Source organism: Akebia trifoliata, chromosome 4, assembly GCF_017979445.1.
Source record: "Akebia trifoliata isolate Shusen 1 chromosome 4, ASM1797944v1, whole genome shotgun sequence".
NCBI lineage: Eukaryota > Viridiplantae > Streptophyta > Magnoliopsida > Ranunculales > Lardizabalaceae > Akebia > Akebia trifoliata.
The window spans coordinates 33,163,461-33,186,333 of NC_141378.1; the positions used below are offsets into that span (position 1 = coordinate 33,163,461).

The 22,873-nt window shown below is 36.3% G+C and overlaps 1 long non-coding RNA gene across 5 annotated transcripts in view; it reads left to right on the forward strand.

Annotated features, from left to right (window-relative positions):
* Positions 1 to 22,873, forward strand: part of LOC147404760 (uncharacterized) — a 64,887-nt gene that overhangs the window by 30,580 nt on the left and 11,434 nt on the right. For all 5 annotated transcript variants that reach the window (XR_015177908.1, XR_015177909.1, XR_015177911.1 and 2 more), the window contains 2 exons: positions 7,969 to 8,094; positions 9,570 to 9,654. This is a non-coding gene — a long non-coding RNA (uncharacterized LOC147404760). The remainder of the gene's footprint in view (positions 1 to 7,968; positions 8,095 to 9,569; positions 9,655 to 22,873) is intronic.

Genomic DNA, 22,873 nt, shown 5'->3' on the forward strand with positions numbered 1-22,873 from the left:
GCCATTAAAAACAAACTTTCCTGATGAAGCCATACTGATCACTGAGGTTGAAGACGATAATGATGAACCAGGCTGGAAAATGTACTTCGACGGAGCATCCAATCAGAAAGGAAACGGAATAGGGACAGTTCTGATCAAGCTAGATGGATCCCACGTGCCAATCGCAATCAGACTAAAATTTCAATGTTCCAACAATGAGGCTGAATACGAAGCATGCATATCAGGGTTGAAGGCAGTACTGGATCTCGAGGTAGATGAAATCGATATTTTCGGAGATTCAAGCTTAATAGTCTATCAGACGACTGGAGAATAGAAGACCCGAGAGCAGAGACTGATCCCTTACCACAAGTATCTGGAAGAACTAAGCTCGCGCTTTGATAGGATTTCATTCACGTACATGCCGAGAGCTAAGAATCAGTTTGCAGATGCGCTAGCTACACTGGCCTCTATGATCAACATCTCGGAAGATTTAATCATCGACCCTATTGAGATTGGAATTCAAGATGAGCCAGCCTATTGCTTACCCGTCGAAGTAGAAGAAGCTGAAGAAAAGCCATGGTATTCTAACATCAAGGCATATCTTGAAGATCGAAAGCTCCCCTCAGACTTAACGCCAAATGATAGAAGGACCATTCAGAAGCTAGCAGGACAATTTTTCTTGAGCAACGGTATTCTGTACAAGAAGTCGCACCATGAGATCTTACTTAGGTGTGTGGCAGAAACAGAAGCGAAACGACTAATTGAGACTGTACATGGAGGAGTCTGCAGACCTCACATGAATGATCATATGCTTGCTAAGAAGATCATGAGGATGGAATACTATTGGTCGACAATGGAGAGTGACTGCTATCAACATGTCCGCAAATGTCACCTATGTCAGATCTACGCCAACAAGATTAATGCCCCACCTTCAGAACTACATAATATGACTACTCCTTGGCCCTTCTCACTCTGGGGCATGGACGTCATTGGGCAGATCTCACCAAAAACTGCAAATGGGCATCGTTTCATCCTAGTCGCTATCGATTACTTCACAAAATGGGTAGAAGCTGCATCATATGCCAATGTCACCAAAAGCAACGTCATGAAGTTTGTCAAGAACAACATCATTTGCCGGTATGGACTTCCAAGCGGATTGATAACTGACAATGCTAAGAACTTCAAGAACAAAGATATGATCAAAATGTGCGAAGACTTCCAGATCACTCATCACAACTCTGTACCCTATAGACCTAAGATGAATGGAGCAGTCGAGGCAGCCAACAAGAACATCAAGAAAATAATCGAGAAGATGGCAGTTACATTCAAATATTGGCACGACATGTTGCCATTTGCACTACACACCTACCGAACCTCATTCAGAACTTCGACTAGGGCAACTCCGTATTCATTGGTCTACGAATGGAAGCAGTCTTACCCGTAGAGGTTGAGATTCCCTCCCTCCGAATCTTAAAAGAAGCAGAGATAGATGAGACTGAATGGATTCAAGCTCGGTTCGATCAGCTGAATCTGGTTGAAGAGAAACGCCTTGCAGCCATTTGCCTAGGGATTTCTCGCCAGGAGACCTGGTCTTAAAAAAGATTCTGCCAATCCAAGAAGACGCCAGAGGAAAGTTCAGACCAAACTATGAAGGACCATTCATCGTACAGAAGGTAATGACGGGAGGAGCTCTGATTCTCATAGAAATGGACGGACAAGTCTTTCCTCAACCGATCAATGCTGACACTGTTAAGAAATATTACGCTTAAGACCTGACCTTGAGATGACGAAAGGCCATCTTTGCTATCCCAAACAAACTATCACACCTTAGTCAACCCTTTTGAGCCATCACGTTCATTTCTTAACCTAAGACTGGGGCAAGTCAACAACTACAAAACGAAAAAAAAAAAATCAAAAGCATCAAAAGTACTCCTGGCCCGCATGAGGATAAATTGTGAACGGCTAAAAATACAAAAAAAATCAAGAAAGTCAAAAACTCGAACACTTGATCTTGGTTCGATCCAAATCTCCAGCCTAAATAAGTTCGAGAGACGCTGGGAGGATATATAGATCACTTTTTCGAAACAAAAATAGGCGAACCCCATGTTTATTCCACTTTAGATAAACTAAAACCCAGACATTAACCTTTTTGTAACCTTCTACTACCATAAGCCTAAGCCAACGTTTCGTCCTACTTAAAGTCCTTTTTGATCAGGAAATGTTCTAGGGCAACATAATGACAGTGGCAGCACCAAGGATCTTGCAACTTGGTCTGGACCTCAAAGTCTTGTTAGTCGTTGGAAGACTTGAGAGGGGAATCCAGATCGGATATTCGAAAAAAAAGAGTACTCGAAATGTAGAGTAGTGGATCTCGTGGCTCAACTTGAGTTGTCGAACCACGAATAGTCGTCAACAAGCTCGAGAGGGGAATCTAGATCTATTACTCAAGAAAGAGTACCACTACAAGAGTAGAGTCGTCGATCTTGCAGCTCAACTTAAGTTACCAAGCCACAAAGACACAGAGACTCCGAGCAGAATTATAATGAAAAATCTAGAGAAATACAAGCATGGTCTGAAAGGGCATAGTGAAAACCTGAAAGGGCGCTATGAGTAAAAGAATCAGACTATGGCAAGATCAAAGTTACCAGCACGATGAAAATCCCAAAAAGGATGTCGATGCGTAAAAATGTGGAAACCGGATCTGATGAAAACCGTAATTGGCATCAGGGGCAATAAAGGTTAAAAAAAAAAAAAAAAAAAAAACAACTCCTGACCCGCAAAAGTATAGACTGTGAACGGCAAAATATTTTCAAAATCCCGAGACCCAAAATAGTCTTCCAATACCATGGCACTGGGAATGACTCTAAAGGAATCAAAAGAGTAATTGACGCTTATATCCTCTGTGGTTGGCAAAAACACCAAGATCGTCTCAACCAAAGATTTTACAAACTCTGAATTTATCGTACTCATTTGATAAAGATAAAATTTCAAAAAAGAAAAACTACTATTTTGGCCAATGATGAAGATTCTAGGACTTATTCAAACTTCAAGTTTTCAAAGCATTAGATACACCTGAGGCCAAGTAAGTACAAAACCTATTTTCTTTGCATTAATCTTTCAACATGAAAAGAAAAATACAAAAAGAGTCAATACAACGCAGTTGATCAAACGTCATGAAAAAAAGAGTCAAGGCGTTCCTCCAAAGCACGGATCCGGGCAGCTTGACTCATCATCACTTTTCCAGCGTCTGAAGCATTACAACTCATTAGACAAGACGCGAAAGCATCGAAGTAGGGACCCCAAGCAACCTCCTCCTGAGATCACTCTCCGGGCCTACTGAGGTAAATAAACCATTGATCATCGAACTCGCAGTTGTAGCAATGGAAGAGTTTATAAGAATGACCCAACTAGGGAAACGGTTGTGAGTACATAATCTTGATCATGCTTATGAGATTCTAAGTGAAGATGAGTACATGCAAACATTCCCGAGGGGAATTGGACTAAAACCATTTGGATTGAAGTCAGAAGCTTCTCGAAAAACTACCATTGTCACATTAACCTTGTTGAGATCCTTATGGATGTGAATCAGTAGTCCACCGTATTTTCTAGCATTGTTTCAAGAGCAATGACTCTTGAGGTCGTATCAACAGGCGTGGCAAAAAATTACAATGGAGCCCTTCAAGTGATGACAACAGAATTTCAAGTCCCTTCACCTCTGGTTCTGACTTGTGAAAATTTCTTTGTAAGGTATTATAAACAACATGTCGAGAGGATTTGGATGGTGATCCATGTTTCCTTGGATCATTTGTGTCCTAGCCCGATATCGAGATGTCGAAGAAGGCCATCATTTTATTTAATCAAAGAAACGCCAAATGGTCACTCCGAGGTCATATGGGTCGAACATATAGAAGTGGATAACAAAGCAGTTCACAGTACATATAGAACACTGGTTAACTCTGACCTTGGATTGGGAACAAAGTGATGGGTTGCTACCTTAGATTGACAGTGTAAATGCCTTACAAGTGTTATGACTAGTAACATGCCAGCTAGAGATATTGGTATGATAATGAATCAAGAAGTACGAAAGAGTATGCTGATACTGCAAGAGAATAGCACCGATGCAACAGGTCTTGGTCGATTCGGTTCCAACTGCAAAACTCTCTCTTGGATCAGTGACAGCTGTTAACAATCATATTGTTTGTGTTCCAACTGGAAAACTCTCTATTGGATCAGTGACAGCTGTTAACAATCATATTGCTTGTGCTCCAACTGCAAAACTCTCTCTTGGATTTGTGGCGACTGCTAACAACCTCAGTGCTTGCACCGTTGAAAGAATCAAAGGTATCAAAGGACAATGCATGAATTGAGAGGGTTAGCTTATCATAGAAATAGAGCAAGATCAACAAAAGAAGGCAATGAAAAAAAAAAATTAATTAAAAGAATTTCAAAAATCTTTCGAGTTGCACTCAACTCTGATTTGTCAAAACACGATCGAAGAAATAGTCGAATTTCAAAACTCATCAAAGTTTCATCAAATCCAAGATCTCACACGAGCTCCGCGCCATCGAGATCAAGGAATTAATAAGGTAAAACTCTGTTAGACCCCGTACTTGAGGCGCCATTTTTCACAAAATTCATCAATTTTATCTGAAATTTGAAGTCGTGTTTTACAAAGTTCTCTTTCCCGTGCAAATAGGGGTTTAGTCTATTCTTTGCAGTTCTTTGCAAGTAATTCCAGCAAAGAAGGGCAGCTGTAGACACCCCAATTTGAATGGGCCACTACTCGAAAAGGCCTAAACATACAGATTTTCCAAATAAATGGGCCAACGGGCCTTAAGGGCCCAAGTCGTTGAAAAGTGACATTTTGACCAAACCGAGGCTCCTAAGACCTCTCAATGGTTTAGGAGGCCACCAAAAGGACTCGGCCAACCTTACGTTTTCCCAATATTCACCGCTCCGCTTCCAAAATCAAAAACGTCAAATTTTCGATAAAGTTCACCAACGGGCCTAAAAAGCCCGATTCGCCAACACGTGGCATCTCGATCAAACCAATGATTTCAAAAATTTCAAAAAAATAAATAAAATTAAAAAACGAGACTTGGGACGCCTACCACCTCCCATACCTTCCACTGCTCCATCTCTGAATCCAAAAAAATCTAAACCCACCTAAGGCCCATAAATCCTTAATTCTTCAAAATCCATTTTTCTCACCCCCCTAACCTAAACTAAATCTCACATCACCTAAAAATTTAAAACCAACCTACACCCTCAAAATCCATTCCAAAATAATCCCCAACCAATTCCTAAAATCCAAAATCATTTCATAACCCAAGCCCAAAACACTCCTAAGCCCAAATCCATATCCAATTCATATCCAACCCACAACCCTAACCCATCAACCACTACCCACATCAACCAATCACCATCTTGATAATCAAAGATGACACATGTCATCACCCCATCTCACCTCCCTCACCCAACTACCTACCCCATTAATTTTCTTTAAATCCCATCTACCCACACATCAACCCATCACCTTTTCTTTCAAATCAAACACATCTACCCACACCCCTAACCTATACCTCCCCTAATCTACCCTCATCATACAACCTAAACCTACACCATCCTCTCAAGTCAAACACTCAACCTCTCCCATCAACCTATCTCAACCCTTCATTTCCACCCACTTTGACACATGGCATCATCTCCCTCACCTTCCCAAAATATCATCAACCACCTCTTTAAACCCTCCATTCTCTTAAATCAAATACAATTTAATCACAACCACCATCTTAAACTCACCTCACCAAACACTCCACCCAAATGGGTTGGGTAGGATCCAAACCATTTGGGTCAAAACTCACCCATTTAACCCCCCTTCCCTAAATACCCTCCAATCTCCTCTAAATTACACCCACTTCTCTCTCAAACTCATAACCATTCTATCCTTTTTTTTCACTTCACCCCATTATATCCCTAAAATAATTCCTCAACATCTATAAATACCCTCATCCTCTTCCCAAAAATGGCCCCCAACTTTCATTACAAAATTTCTCCCCAACTCTCTCTCTACTAACAACTATCACCCCTCTCACTAAGAAAAAACTCATCAATTCCCTCACACTAATCCTCCCCAAGTCTAATAAAAAAAATCACATACTACACTCATCTCTCTCATCATCTCTTCTCTACTCCTTCAACCAAAAAAGAGTTGTATTTGCTTAAAATACTAAGGACTCACGAAGACTCAAAGAAGAAGAAGAAAAGAAGAAAGAAGATACAAGGTGGGTTCAAGGCAATCCCCCCCTCTCTCTTCTACACCCTCTCCTCCTCCCTCTTCTATCACCCCTCTCCCCTTCATTTTATTTTTTAGGATGAATGGACCCCAAGGCTAAAGGTCTATAAGGGTCATTTCCATCAATGGAATGACCCTATGATCAAGCCGAAAATGAACCCCTATCTAAGGTACAAATGCACCCACGTGGCACGTTGTCTTTCACACTTTTTAAAATAAAAAAATAACCGAGTTGAGTTGAGGTTACCACTCTTTAGTGGGGAGAAAAGGGTGCCTAACACCTTCCCTTTTCTCCAATCGAGCCACTTACCCCGAATCTCATTGTTTGATTAGTTCCTATCCATCGAGAATCACTAAAACGTTAAAAATGTATCTTTTTCAAAAAATGCACATCGGGTGACCATTCACACCCACTTCTAATATGAATGGTGGCGACTCCAAACCATTGTAGATGTGATCGTCGTAATGACGAAATCACGTGTCTACAGGTCCCATTATGATGCTACTATTGCAGCCAAATGGTACCAAAGCACTGAAACAGAGATATATAGCTTTGTTATTTCAAGAACTGAACTGAAAAGAAGAGACTAGAGATAGAGAGGTGTATTATTTCTTATTTTATTTAGTGTTTTGAGGTTTGAATCTTGATTTTTTTTTCTTTTCTCTTAAGATCCATCAAAAGGGTTTTGTGTGCATTTGGTTCAGTTGTTTAATTTGAGGTAGAAGAATAGAGAAGCAATTGAAGTTGGGGAGTAATTTGAACTTTGAAAGATGTCTATTGGTATTATGTCATGGGTTCTGTCACCTAATAGTAATTCAAAGACTTCCAACTTGCTTTATTATGGGTTTCAGGATAGTTCAGGGACCTTAACTATAGAGTTCTAAGACATAAAGGAAAGAAGAAACATTTAAGATGGACTTGTTGTTGTCCTTTAAATGCAAGTTTGTGGGTGGGTCACAAACTTATATTTGTACCAATTTACTTTTATATTCTGCTTCTCATAAGAATATACACTTGCTTCAGCTTTTCATCATTACATAGACATTATATGCACTTACATGACTACTTAAAAACATACTATTTTATAGCTATCTGACACATAAGGATACAAAACATGAATATTTACTTTGGCAGTTGGCTTTAGTGTATTGTTGGTATAGGACTTGACTAATTAGTTATTTCTAGTAGACGAATAGCTTCTTCATTTTGAAATCAGAATCGATAATTACATTTCAAGTAATGTCAATTACATCTTACTGTGAAAGCATGGAAATGTCAAATCCTCTCTTGAAATTATGCTAGAAACATGAGCACCAACACTGGAGTCTAAAGCCCACACAGTATAAAATAGGTCAAGTAACACATTGTTGGCCCAGCCCGTTCACAACCACCAAATACATTTATACTACAATTAAAGAAGACAACATAGCTAAAACCTTTACCAAGCTAGATAGGTTGATGAAACTTAAAGCACATGTCTGGGCCTGCTTTAGTCCTGATCTAGTAGCCCATCAGTTTCAAGAGCAATATACATGAACCAAATATTTCACCACAGATTACTGGATTTTGTATTTTCATACTGATTTTTTCACAAAGTATTTGTGCATATTTACCATTACTTGCTAGTAGAAGTCTTGATGTACTATATAAAATTACAAAATTCATATAATGCTGACAAACGTTTACCATATAGGTTGGTGCAAAATCTCGCAATCTTCAATCTTTAAGAGGAAGGATACCATCATGGATAAAGATTCCAACATCAGTCGCTCTACCCTTTGGATTGTTTGAGACAATTCTGTCAACAGACTTAAACAAGGTACTTTTCACATTTCCAAAGATACTATAAAGCACAGTGGTATCTGTGACTTTTCAGTCATTTTTACAATGGAATTCTTTTTCTTGGTGTGATCATGAATGTAGTTATAAGATGTAAATGTAAATGTAGTAATAAATGTTTTGGTGTTTCTTTCAGTCAGCTTGGAAATGTACATTTTTGACAGAATTATTCAACCAGTTTGGAAATTAATATAATTTTCATGGAAATTTTATGAAGAGTAGAATTTTGAAAAAAAAAATCATTGGAACTGTAGGAAATGATAAAACAGATTTGGCAACTCCGTCATAAGTCATCAAACTACAATAAACAATGATATAGAAACTACAGAAAACAACGATATAGAGTATGCCAAGAAGATCATTAGTGTTTCGCTACACGTTTATGCATGTATTTGTAGTGGTACTATGTACACGTGTTAAGTGTCAAGGTGTCTGGCTCGACAATCTCGAAAAATTCCAATACAATAGTATGGCTTTAAAATATTAACTTATTTGCAATAGATCTTATAACGTCTATCTTTTGCATAGAAATGAGCCCCACAACAAAAATAACTATGTTTTGCATAGAAATGAGCATAATAACGTCTCATTAACCGAATACACCTCAATATGTAAAGCACTTGCTTATGGAGTCATAAGATTAATATGTAACACTAGACCTCTCAAAAGAGATAGTTTGGGATTTCAGAGAAGAATGCAAACAGAAAATTCCTCTGGGTGCATTATTTCTAGGACATGTCCATAGATCTTGTTTATGGAAGGCATATTTGAAAGATGGTGATTCAAAGATTGTTATGTACTTAGGTTAAAAAACATGAGAAAGGGACCCGTTATTGGTATTTCCCCAGCTATCCATTCTTATATACTGGTTTTGGGGGCAGTGGTTGATGACTACTTGAACTTTGATCCAATTAGAGAAAATTTAGTTGTTCTAGTGGTAGGTGAGATGTTAAAATACCCATGTATATTTATTTGAATTCTGAATTTTGAAGCACATATATTCAATTATCAGATAGATGTTGTCCATCTATCTATTTGTCAAGAATTCTGAAGTACATATATTCAATTATCAGTGAGAATGCTGAACCAAGATTGCAGTGTAAGTGTTTTACATTGTGAGGAGTTTGACAAGGCTTATCTATATTTCTAAATGATTGAGTTGATACAATGTATATCGAAATGTGACAATACAATGTATTTTCTTGAGAAATTTTACCACCTTATATGAGAAGAGTCAATGCTTCAACATATATCTTGATTGAGCTAGACTTTTTTAATTTGTTCAGAACAAAATTTTCTCTTTAATGCTAGTCCTTGTATGAGGTGTTACTAAATCTAACTTATTTTAGTATTAAATAAAGCATAATTTGTTGCATATACTTTTCAACAATTAGTATATAAAACATAATTATCTGGATAGATAATTCATTTTTCTGTTGCACTTAACATTTGCAGATGGAACCTGGACAAAGTTCATCTGGTGAGAGGACAAAGTTGAGGAGAAAAAGAGACCGCACTCGATGCCTCTCATTACAGAAAGGTAAATTCTTACTAATAATTGAATATATTGTGTTTTAAAATATTTTATTAATAAATAAATATTGATTGATATGACTAATTTGATTAATTTATATGAATTGTAGGTTGATGAGCAGCACAATCAGTTCGACAATGATCAGTGCCCACACATTACAACATTTTTGATCTACAGCGACGGATTTTTCCGTCGCTAAAGGGTAATTTTTTCGCCGCTAAAAGATATTGCGACGATGAGCAGCGAAAACAAGATTCAACGGTGTTGCCTCGATCGCTAAATGTAGCAGCGGAAAATAGGTTCCGCTGTTAAATGTAATATCTTTAGTGGCGGATATAAATATCCGCTGCAATAGATCAATTTTTCAATTAATAGAATATTCAACATATAGCGGCGGATCTTAGTATCCACTGCTATAGATCAATTTTTAAATTAATAGAATATTCAATATATAACGGCGGATCTTCATATCCGCTGCAATACATCAATTTTAAAATAATAGAATATACAACATATAGAGGCGGATTTTAATATCCGCTGCAATAAGTTACTTAGGAACGGTTAAAAACCGGTCCAAATCTGCATTTAAATATATAAAAAAAAATAATCTTAGACATCGATTTAAAATTCGATGTTTATAAGATTGAAGTTCTAAATTTGAGATTTTAGGCATAGGTTACAAATCGATATCTAAACTATAAAAAGAAATTAAGTTTTTAATTTATTTTTTTTTCTACACACCTATTGCCCGCAGTAGAATAGATTTAGTTGAGAGGTTTCATACCCTGTAATATATACAAGGACGAGCACAAAGAGTCTACTTGGACTAAAGTTAAAAACAATTCTCTGGGAAATACAGTAAAAGGGGTGTTGTAATGTAGCAACTAAGGTTCGAAGTTACCATCTCTCCTTCACAGGCAGGCAAGGTGAATATGATTGACCATATCCATTTCCACCACTGAGAGAGAGAGCAAGATTTGCTTATAGCCTGGAAAAGCTATCAACAAACTCAAACAAAAATTTAAAAAGATTAGACTATGTACACAAATCAAACAGCCAGAGCAAATTGAAACGATAAGAATAAAGAACCTTGAAGTGAAGAACATTATGTACATGTTAAGTGTTCAAGTTCACAGTTCCCCTGCTCTTTCTGCAGCCTACAAGCTTTCACTTCAGAGATTGAGGGAAAGCTTGATTAATTGATTGATTGATGGCCTCACGAGAGACTCAAAATTTGTGGTAAGCATGGTGAAGCTCTCCTCTCCCCAACTTTTTGCAGATTATTTCTGTGTTTCCATAAAATACAACAAATAAAATAAAATAAAATAAAATAACCGCCTAATACAAACCCGAAAATCTTATTTCACAAATATAAAGGGGAGTGAAATCAAATATAAGTCCAGTTATATATACTCTACATATTCTTTCCGCTATTCGGGGTCACTGAAATCCCTCGCAGTGCTAGCTTCTGGTGGACACTTGAAAATTTGTACCCTCTTAGGTTATTATACAAATTTTTTAATCTATCTTCAGAGTGTTTGGTGAAGTTATGATAGTTGAAGATGGATTTGTCTGGAGTTCACATTTTCTTGGTGTGAGATGCACTTTTAACAAATCTACTACCGATGAATGTTATTAGAATTATTATATTTGACATGGAAGCAACCACCATCACAAAAATAAAAGAGAATGGGTTCTGATTTTCTTACTTGTAAGCTTCGTCCACCCTGGATTGAGTGTCCATATAGCTTGGGAAGTCATGACCAACCAGGAAATAATCACCCCGTCCATATCCAGAATCCCCCTCCAGAGAATAAAGGAGTGGATTGTAGTTGTAGCTACCAAATGCACCGCTTCTTATTAATTGCTTGGCCTCCTCAAATCGTGGATTTGGCTTGAACTGTAGGATATACAGGATCCATATCAGATTGGTAAAATGTTAGTTTACTTGCATGTATTTAATTTGTACCTGAAAGCGCCCTCGATCCGCGGGGTGCGCGGATCCGCTTTTGACCTTTGAGGTTTGGGAGTTGCCACCTAGTTATTATGGTCTAGGAATCTAATACTGACTCTGAACGGATAAATAAATTAATCTACTACAGAAAAATTTAATCCGGGGATCACATTACGGGGTTGGAAGGTGTTAGGCACCAACCCTGCCCGGCCAATGCCGATCTCTACTTATTCCAAATAAGACTACAGTGCTAACAAAAACCTAGATAGAAAAATAAAAGTGATTTTACCTTCGAACGCAACAGTTCTATTCCCTCAGATTTGATAAAACTGCTCCTTGTACCGTACTCCTTACTTCGTTCTGTCTCCGAATCTAATTTCGGATCTCCGAGGCAAGGTATCTCTTCCTTAGATCTGGATTCTTCGAATTTTATTATCGATTTTGGGGTGTTTTTGAAGGGTTTCTAGGTGTTTTTCAGGCTAAAATCGAAGTATGGGTGTGAGGTAAGGAGTTGGGGCTTCAAAATTAGGGTTTGTGGGAGGCTAATGAAGCTTTTTGACCTACTTCTCTTAAGATTTTTGATTAGATACGAAAATAGGGTGTGGAGGTTCCTATTTATAAAGTTTTTTAGAAGAATTAGGGTTTGATTAGGATTTCTTTTAGGGTTTTAATTAGGGTTTTGACTTTAATCTTATGAGATTGACTTAGTTTTTAAGGTTTTAATTTAGGGTTTTGACTTTAGTCTTATGAGATTGACTTGATTAGTTTAGATAAGGGTTTTGACTTTAGTCTTATGAGATTGATTTGATTAATTTAGATTAGGTTTTTGACTTTAGTCTTATGAGATTAACTTGATTAGTTTAGACTAGGGTTTTCACTTTAGTTTTATGAGATTGGCTTTAATACTCTAACTTTAATCTTTCTTGATTGACTTTTAGTCTTTACTTGATTGACTTTAAGATTGACTTTGGTCTCACTTGATTGACTTTAATTTTTGGAGAACCCCCTTTATTATATCTTTAATTCTTTGGGCCCCCAATGGAGGGGTCCTTGAATAAATATCCTGGCAACCATCAACAATTTTGCCTGAAAGTTTAATTGATCGATTTTTTGGTTCAAATTTTTAAATTAATTTTATTAATGTTTCACTTTACATTATTTAATATTTTATTTATTAATTTCAAAATTTTTAATTATTAAAATTGTAAAATTACCATTTTACCCTCGGAGAGGATTTTTTACATTTTAAGTCATTTTTTAATGTTCCACGATGTTTTGGAATCAGTTTTTCATAAGGAATTCAATGGGAATGTTGGTTTTTATCATTTATGAAGTTTTTTGTATGAAATGGTCGTGAACTTTATGAGGGGCATTTTCATAATTTTGTCGAATTCTGTGAAAATTGACGAAATGATTTATTTGGTTTCGATTTGTCATTTTATGTGTTTGAATGAGTTTTCCTAAGCGTAACATAGGCTCTAGGGTTGTTTTGATGTTAGAGGTATTTTGATAATTTGGTCATTTTTAGTGATTTTTATCGTGAAGCTTCTTTTTATCTACAAGATGATGATTTCTATGTTTCTGCAGTCATATTTTCCTAGCGTAGCGTGGTTTCTAAGATTTTGTCAATTCGAGATACCTCATTCGAATTTCTGAAACATATCTGGTAACAAAATAAAGTATTGGAATAAACATCCATCATTGGGAACCGTTGCGATTGGGTTGAAGAGTTGATTAATCAGGCGAGTGCAAAAATGGGGTGTCTACAGTACCATTGAGAAGTAAAAATAAATATAATGGCAATTGTTCTTTTCAACCAACTTATTGAAGTCAATACAAAGTCAACGAAAACTGAAACTGGAACATGAAATAATTTACTGGAACAATGAAAAAAAAAATTAGTAGTTCTTGCCCATCATTCCAAGAGTAGGTTCAAAAATTTAGAAAACCAAACACAACCTTTTGGGCTCTTTAAATCATTTACAAACCTCTTTTCCTATATTAGATTCTATTCACTAAGGTTTCATAACATCAAATTCTTGTTAGATAACATTTAAATCTAGGACAAGAAAAACAAGGGTACGTATGTGCAAGGGACCAAATAGAATGAACCAAAATTTGAGGGAAAGAAAAAGTCAATCTATCTATTGGTTGAAGTTAAATGCGGCAATGATGGATGATGTGTGAATAAGTACAGGATCAGTTGTACAACCATTTATTCTCTTTCAACTCTCAACCATATGACATATGGGCTTTTGATTTGAGAAGGTAATATAGTCAGACATTTTTATTGATTATTGAGGATACCTTTCTAAGACTCCTCCCATGTATGCTCCCGTCTCACTGAAAACCGATTGAGGTTGTTGCCAAGCAGTAGCAGCAGCAGCAACAACGGATATGTGGTGCCCATGGTTGTTTAACCATCGATCCCATTCTCTTCCTATGAGATTTCGACTTCTCCAACTGTGGCACTTATTTGTGAAATGGATCCAATGGGTACTCTGCTTCAAGTTTGTATTGTTCGACAGACTTTATGACAAATTTCAGTGCAGCGAGTGTTTGAGTGTTTACGTCAATCTGAATTGCATAGATACAGAAAAGATCCAATAAATACTAAACACAGGTTATTTGTGTTGAACTACTAAAGAGGTAAAACTGAGAAGCCCTTGCCTGCCAGCTCCCCCTTGTGAATTTCTCCTCAATTCCTTCAAGTATGCTTTCAATGAGTTTGAATGCTTGCACAAAATGGATGGTATTGATTTGTCTCCCACCATTGATCCACACTTTAGTAACACCTGCACAGTAAAAAGTGAAGGATCAACCATATCAAACACCTTCGAATGGAACACAACTACCAACCTCAAAAGCACATGACTACATAATAAAAAAAAAACAATTCCCGTGGGTCATCACCTTGTGTCTTTTGGTTCACAATTCTTATGGTTGTCCCTGCAAAGATTAGTATGAATGTTTCAATGAACTCTTTTCCTACCTGGTTTTTTTTACCACCAACCCATGAAGAAACACACATTATAGAGAAATGGATCAGTTTTCATTTTCAAGATCTTCATATAAATTGTGGGAAAAACAGAAGTTGATATATGAGGGCCGTAAGAAGGTGAAGGGTAGGGGAGCTGTCAGTGTAAACATCACTTACTTTGGGGTTGATAGGCGACATTGCAAATTTTTCAATGATCAAAGCACATCAATGCACAAAGTGAAAGAAACAGATTGTAGAATGCATTGTCCCCGTTTGTCAATAAATACAATCTCATCCCAAATTGATCCAACTAGAAGACGGTTAACTCACAATTCAAAGCCTGAAGTTTTGTCAAGAACCAATCAGCTAGGTCTATTGCATTTGCTATCCCTGCGATAGAATAAAATATATTTAGATTGGGGAGTTCAACCATAGACATCTAAATCTAAATTATGTAAAAAAAATGCTAAATTGACGAGCGAGAGATTTAAGTTCTGGACCTACAAAAGCCAATAAACCCAGGAGACATTATCACTTTGAACTGAACTTTGATTAGACAAAAGTCAGGCTCATTTTAATTCATTCAAAAATGCAACACCAACTTATAAATTATCAAAAACAAGTTTTAAATGGTTTGTCTTTGAAAGCGCCCTCTATCCGCGAGGTGCGCGGATCCGCTTTTGACCTTTGAGGTTTGGGAGTCGCCACCTAATTATTATGGTCTAGGAACCAAACATTGACTCTAAAACGCAAAAGAAACTAATCTAACAAAAATAAGAAACTAAGTCCGGGGATCACGTTACAGAGATGGAAGGTGTTAGGCACCAACCCCGCCCAGCAAACGTTGGTCTCTACTAATTCCCAAATAGAACTACATTGCTAAAAAGACCTAATCAATAAAAGAACAAAAATAGTTACTTTTTCTGAACGCAATGGTTTTATTCCCTCAGATCTGATAGAACAACTCCTTGTACAGTATTCCTAGTTTCGTTCTATCACCGGATCTGATTTCTGATCTCTAAATTGAGGTATCTCTTTCTTAGATCTGAATTTTTCGGATTTGTTTATGGGTTTATGGGTACTTTTTAAGGGCTTCTAGGTGTTTTTGAGCTAAAGTTGAGGTATGCGTGTTAGGTAAGGAGTTAGGGCTTCAAAATTAGGGTTTATGAGATGCTAGGGAAGCTTTTTAACCTACTTTTTCTAGGATTTATTATTTGATACGAAAATAGGTTGTGGAAGCTCCTATTTATAAACTTTTTTAAGTGCATTTTAGACAAAGTTAAGGTTTAATTATAATTCTTTTAGAGAGAATTATTGTTTAATTATAATTCTTTTAGAAAGAGTTATTATTTAATTAGAATTCTATTAAATATAGTTATTATTTAATTAGGATTGTTTTGGTTTTGACTTTTAGTCTTATTTGATTGACTTTAAGATTTTGACTTTAGTCTTGCTTGGTTGACTTTTAATATCTTGACTTTAGTCTTATTTGATTGACTTTAAGATCTTGACTTTAGTCTTACTTGATTGACTTTAAGATTGACTTTACTCTTACTTGATTGACTTTAATTTTTTGGAGAACCCCCTTTATTATATCTTTAATTCTTTGGGCCCCTAGATGGAGGGGTCCTTGAATAAATATCTTGGCAACCGTTAACAATTTTGCCTGAGAGCCTAATTGATCAATTTTTTGATTCAAAATTTTTAAATTAATTTTATTAATGTTTCACTTTACATTATTTAATGTTTTATTTATTAATTTCAGAAAAATTGTAAAATTACCATTTTGCCCTCAGAGAGGACTTTTTGCGTTTAAGTCATTTTTCAATGTTCCAGGATGTTTTGAAATCGATTTTTCATAAGGAATTCAATGGGAATGTTGGTTTTATCGTTTATGAAGTTTTTTGTGTGAAATGGTCATGAACTTTATGAAGGGTATTTTCGTAATTTTGTCGAATTCTGTGAAAATTAGCGAAATGATTTATTTGATTTTAATTTGTTGTTTTATGTGTTTGAATGAGTTTTCCTAAGCGTAATGTAGGCTCTAGGGATGTTTTAAGATTAGGAATATTTTGGTAATTTGGTTATTTTTTTAGTGATTTTTATCATGAAGTTTTTTTTGTCTGCAAGATGATGATTTCTATGTTTCTAGGGTCATATTTTTCTAACGTAGCACGGTTTCTACAGTTTTGTTACTTCGAGATACCTCATCCGGATTTCTGAAACATATCTAGTAACAAATAAAATATTGGAATAAACATCCATCATTGGGAATCGTTACGATTGAGTTGACGAATGATTAATCAGGCAAGTGCAAAAATGGGGTGTCTACAGATGTCCCTCTTTGGCAGAGGGTTGAAGCAAACTAAATAGCAAATCTATTTTGGTAGATAGTGCGATATCTGAATGCTAAAGCTAGTGACAATTCATTTTGCAGTCCGATTTAGCAATTAGTCAGGACATTCGGATCCTTGAGGGTAAAACTCTTTCCGAACAAAAAGGTTGTTAGGTCCTTGAACAAGAGCTCTCACTGACAGTGTCAGATCCTTAAATTTTAAAGAATTCTCCTTGACTAAAAACTACAAGTGTGAGTGTGTGTACTGTGTGAAACTAAGTAAAAATTGATAAAAAACTGAGGATAAACTAAGCATAATCTGAGTAAAATCTAAGCATAATCTGAGTAAAATTTGAATGTCTTACTCTACCTATACTGGGTGAAAAAGTAATGAATTTTTTTTTTTTGAGTCTTACTCTACCTACTCGGGATGAAAGAGTAATGAACTAATTTTTTTTTGTGGAAGTTCTACTCTACCTACTCGGAATGAAAGAGTAATGAACTAAGCTTTTTGGAAGTCCTACTCTACCTGCCTAGGGTGAAAGAGTAATAAACTAATTTTTTTGGGAAGTTCTACTCTATCTGCCTAGGGTGAAAGAGTAATGAACTAATTTTTTGGGAAGTTCTACTCTACCCACTCGGAGTAAAAGAGTAATGAACTATTTTTTTTTTGAGTCTTACTCTACCTACCCAGGGTGAAAGAATAATGAACTAATTTTTTTTTTGGGAAGTTCTACTCTACCTGCTTAGGGTGAAAGAGTAATGAACTAATTTTTTTTTTTGGGAAGTTCTACTCTACTTACTCGGAGTGAAAGAGTAATGAACTAATTTTTTTTTGGGAAGTTTTACTCTACATACTCGGAGTGAAAGAGTAATGAACTAAGCTTTTTTGAGAGTCCTACTCTACCTGCCCAGGGTGAAAGAGTAATTGACTAATTTTTTTTGGGAAGTTCTACTCTACCTGCTTTAGGTGAAAGAGTAAGGAACTAATTTTTTTTTTGGGAAGTTCTACTCTACCTACTCGGGGTGAAAGAGTAATGAACTATTTTTCTGGAAGTCCTACTCTACTTACTCGAGGTGAAAGAGTAATGAACTATCTGAGTAAAATTTGAGAAAAATCGTTGTTATCTGGCTGAGCATAATCCGAGAAAGCCCTCGATGGCAACTGGCTGAGCATAATCCGAGAAAGCCCTTGGTGAAAACTGGTTGAGCATAATCCAAGTTAACCCTTGGCGGCAACTGAGCAAGATCCAAGTTAACCCTTGGCGGCATCTGAGCAAAATCCAAGTTAACTCTTGGTGGCATCTGAGTAAAATCCAAGATAATCCTTGGCGACAACTGAGAAAAATCGAAGATAACCCTTGGTGGCATCTGAGCAAAATCCAAGTTAACCCTTGGCGGCATCTGAGCAAAACTGGCAGAGGAATGAATGAATTTTGGGAATGAATGAATGAATCTGGAGAAGAATGATTAAAATGAATCTGGATGAGATTGAAAATAAATGTAGAGAATAATGATTGAATCGGAGAACGAATGAATAAATCTGGAAGATAATGAATCTGGAAGAGAATGATCGAATCCAAGAATGAATGGATCTGAAAAAAAATCTGGGAATGAAAGAATGCCATATCTCCTACTCTAGGTAAATGAGATATTATTTAATCTCTAGGCACAATCAAATTTGAGATCCGAAGTACTTTTTTTTGAACCTCAAGGTTTTATCCAAAAGTTTTATGAATTTAAAACCTGAGTTTTTATTTCTTTTGAACCTCAAGGGTTTTTCGAAAAACTGTTATCAAGAGGTGAACCTTACATTTGGGGGTTCCCACCATCTTTTAGGATTAACATTGCTCAAAAACAAAATGCCACTGGTTTGATAACAAATATGGCATTAGAGATAATTGAATACGTCATGCAAAATTAAAAAAAAATGCCCTTAGTATAAGGGGGAAACTACATATCTAGAGGAAAAAGAAAATGCCCCTTGTATGAAGGTTTGAAATATTTGATTACCACAAGCGCAATAAAGATCCAACTTTTAATTTTGATTAATTTTATTGAAGATTTTGAGTCAGGCTCAGGAAAATAAAATATTTCTTTTTGAGACTCATCATAGAATTCACTCTTCTCCCCTTTAGTTCACTTGGGGAAGTAAAAATTTTTAGATCGATCGTAGACAAGATACTTATGGCTTCTGAGTCTGTGCCTGGTTTAAGCTAAGTATTGAACTTGATTATTCGGACTTCTGATGTTTCGGCTTGGACCGCTCTTAACTTTTCTACTATTTTGCTTTGTTGCTCTAACTTTTGCCTAGATCGCCTTTTCAGATTTTCAATCTAGCAAGCTTGCTCTAACTTTTGCCTAGATTGCCTTTTCAGGTTTTCAATCTAATGAACTTTCTTTTTTCTTTGCTCTGATTGTTGCCAAAGTTGTTTTTTCAAATTTTCAACCTTGCGAGCTTGCCTTAATTTTTGCTTAAGTCGCCCTTTTGGGATTTTCAACTTAGTAGGCCTTTTTTTTCTTTTTTTTTCTTTCTTCCTTATGGAATGGCTGTCTGATCATGCTTTGCTATCTTCTTTGACTTTTCGCACGGTACATAGGAGGACTTTTATAGGTAAGCTTAGGACTAGGTATAAAAAGAAAGGGATTTTAAAGCTCAAAAACCCAAAATGCCCCTTGTGTAGCATTTCCTTTTAAATTATTTTCCTTTTTCCTTGAATTTTCTTCCTTAGTTTGACAATATTTCTTTTTCTTTTGAATTTTGTTCTTTTTAGATTTTTTTCTTTGTCGGAGAATCTATTTTTTTATTTTGATGTGGTCGGACCTGAAATAACTTCTCAGGTTGCCTACGTACCCCAGAATTTTGGGATCAGACGAAGATGTAGTTCGAATATTCCCTCCCCTAGGTTAGGTGATCGGGCTGAGAAAGAAAAAATGCATCATTTTTTTTTTAAAGATTACAAAGGGCTGAAAAAGGAGATATTGAACTAGGTAACAGGAAAATTGATTCGGCCAAAGATGGCCTCCTTAAATGCAGTACCGTTTGATCTGGTCAAGGTTGGTTGACTCTGGTAATTCAATCATGATCTTGAAATCTGACGATTTTTTAAGGCAGTATTTTCTTAATGAATAAATCTCTCCAATTAGGTTTGAACTTCCATCTAGGGTCAAAAATAAGTACTCGGTTCTCTTTGAAATCTGATGATTTTCCTAAGTAGTGTTTCCTTGCTAATGGATGAATCTCTCCAATTAAGTTTAGACTTCCTCCTATGGTCGAGGAGGGATAGTCAATTTTCTTCGAAGTCTGATGGTTAAATCTTTGACTTGTAAGTGGTGAACTTTGACCTTCGTGTGGGTGACTCTTCTCTGATAAGTTTGCATATGGTACAAAACTCTAAGTTATTTTTTTCAATCAATTTTAGCTCTTCATACCCAATGACGAACCTAATCTGTTTCTAGCAATTGATTTTACATCAAGACCTTGATATATGGGACTTCCTTTTCAACTGGTAAGACTGTTTATGTACCCCCATAGTGTGAATGGTAGCTTCTCTGACTAATTCTGGTGCGATTGACACATTTTCACAATGGTTATTTTGAGACTCTTATTAGTTGCTTGCTTCAACCGCTCTATTAATCTGAAGATGATAGGGAGATGATGCAACATCTTGAACTTTGAACATAGAGTAATAATCTCGACTTTTAAGTATGACCTGTTATCAGAGATCAATTTCGCTTCAACCATTTCATTAGTCTGTGAATGTAATCTATTCTGGGAGCTCTACCATTTTGAGAAGTGTAGCACTGATACATTTTGTAACATCTTCCTTGATTTCATTTTCTCAAGTCAGTATCTATTCCGTGTCAGACAACACCCAAGCTTACACCTAACATATCCTCATCAGACCACACGAACAAGTCTTTTGAAATTTCTAGGTAAATTCATTATCCCCTTCGTGTTCCTCTAGGGATAGGATAGTTTCTATCTGAATTTCTCTAGGAATTATTTTCTGCTTCAAGGTCAATGACCTTTGCTTTCTAATTGAAAGTTGTTGAGTCCGACCCTTATCTTCTTGTTCAAGAGAAAAATATATCCTTGAAATTAGATTATTAGTTAATTCGTTAATGCGCTCGAGGTATTCAAAAATTTTCTTTATCCAATCAAATTCCAAAGGGGCGACAGATACCTCTATAACTTGACAAACTAACTCGACTCAACAGAAAAAAAGAGTTGACTCAAAAAGAAGACAAGACCTTGATAAAAAAAAGGGACTCGAGCTAACCCAAATGACTCATGAAAACTCAAGACTACCCACAATGGGCTTAATTAGGACTAAGGACTGAGACATTGCTTACAACCGACATGACTGTGGCACTGTGATCTTCAAGGAACAATTGAGAAATGTTGAGATAGTCTAAGGATTTCTAATGATTGATTTGGCGTTGACGTTCGTTCTAACTGACCAAACTAGTAACCTAACAAAACGGTGAACGATTGAGCTTAGGTGTAATGATAACCTTGAGACCCCATCAAATGTGAATCTGATCAATTTCAATGTTACCCCATTGATAACATTTTAAATGAACCCTAAGGTTTTATTGAATTTTGTGCACCAATCCATTAAACAATTCATTCATGTAATGATTATTCAGAAGGAAAATAATTTTATTGCACAAATCTGATTATTTTTCGCAATCATTTTTTAGGAAAACATATTTTAGTAATTTTTCAAGGCCCATGCAAAAAATAGATTTTTTTGAAAATCATTTTTCCTTGAAAAAAATAGATCTTTTGTAAATCATTTTTTCTTGAAAAAAATAGATCTTTTGTAAGTTATTTTTCCTTCATTTTCTTTTCTTTTAGAAAATATTCTTTTCTGGAAAATCATTTTTTCTTTGAAAAATATTTTTCATTTGAAAAATATTTTTCTTTTTGGAGAACATCTTTTTTAAAAATGGATGGAATCCCGAATTCAACAAAAAGTTTGAATACCATTTTGATTTGAATGGTCCGACCCATCATGATTGTTGGATCGAGATGGACTGGGTAATTATGAATTATTGTAAAAAATGAATTCTTTATTGGGTCGGTGCACCCATTTTAATTAGGTAAAACAAAACCTTAATCATTGAGGACAACAAAATATTTTGATCTCATACGTACATTTTGATCTCATCATTCACATCATCACATACATTCATCAATCACAATGTCCCATTCAATAAATAACCCGGGAACACCCATGATAAGTTCGAGTCGTGACCTACAGGGGAGGTTTCTAGACTCTAAGCTTACTATATGCAATGCATTTTTATCTAGCCACCCTTGTCCAAGTACACCTATATACCAGACGGTACGTGGTGACTTGGTTTGATATACCGTATAGGTGATGATCTAAAACTTCAGCTCACTTCTCTGAAGTCAAAAACAACCAGTTTGATCCTCTGTTGAGAGGTGGTGCACGATGCTGAGCAAGGGCCCACTTAAATACCTCTCGTCTAGAATAGACGTAGTCTATCCCCCTCGTACATTAGGGTACAGCGGGGCAGGATCTCGTTTAGTCATCGATTTTGACCAAGAAGTACAATTGATGTACTTATATTATCTTTGATATACCTATGGGTATGAGTTAAGAGTTGTAGCTTTCATAAATGGTTTGACATCCCACGAAGGGACCGACCACGTACTAGTACTACGTTGGCAATCAGGACATGTGACTGTGTGGCTTACAATAGGTTAAAGGCTCAGGTCGTTCCAGCTTGGATGCATCAATTTACCTTTCAGAGTCACCTGATCAGACGGTACTGATGCCCCAGTTTGATATACCCTAATGTACATGATTGGAGTTGTGGTTTTCATGAATGACGTCGCATCTCCGAAGAGACCGGGCCACGAACTAGTACCACGTTGGCTATATGGGACGTGTAAGCATGCAAAGCAGTAAATGTGCTAGTG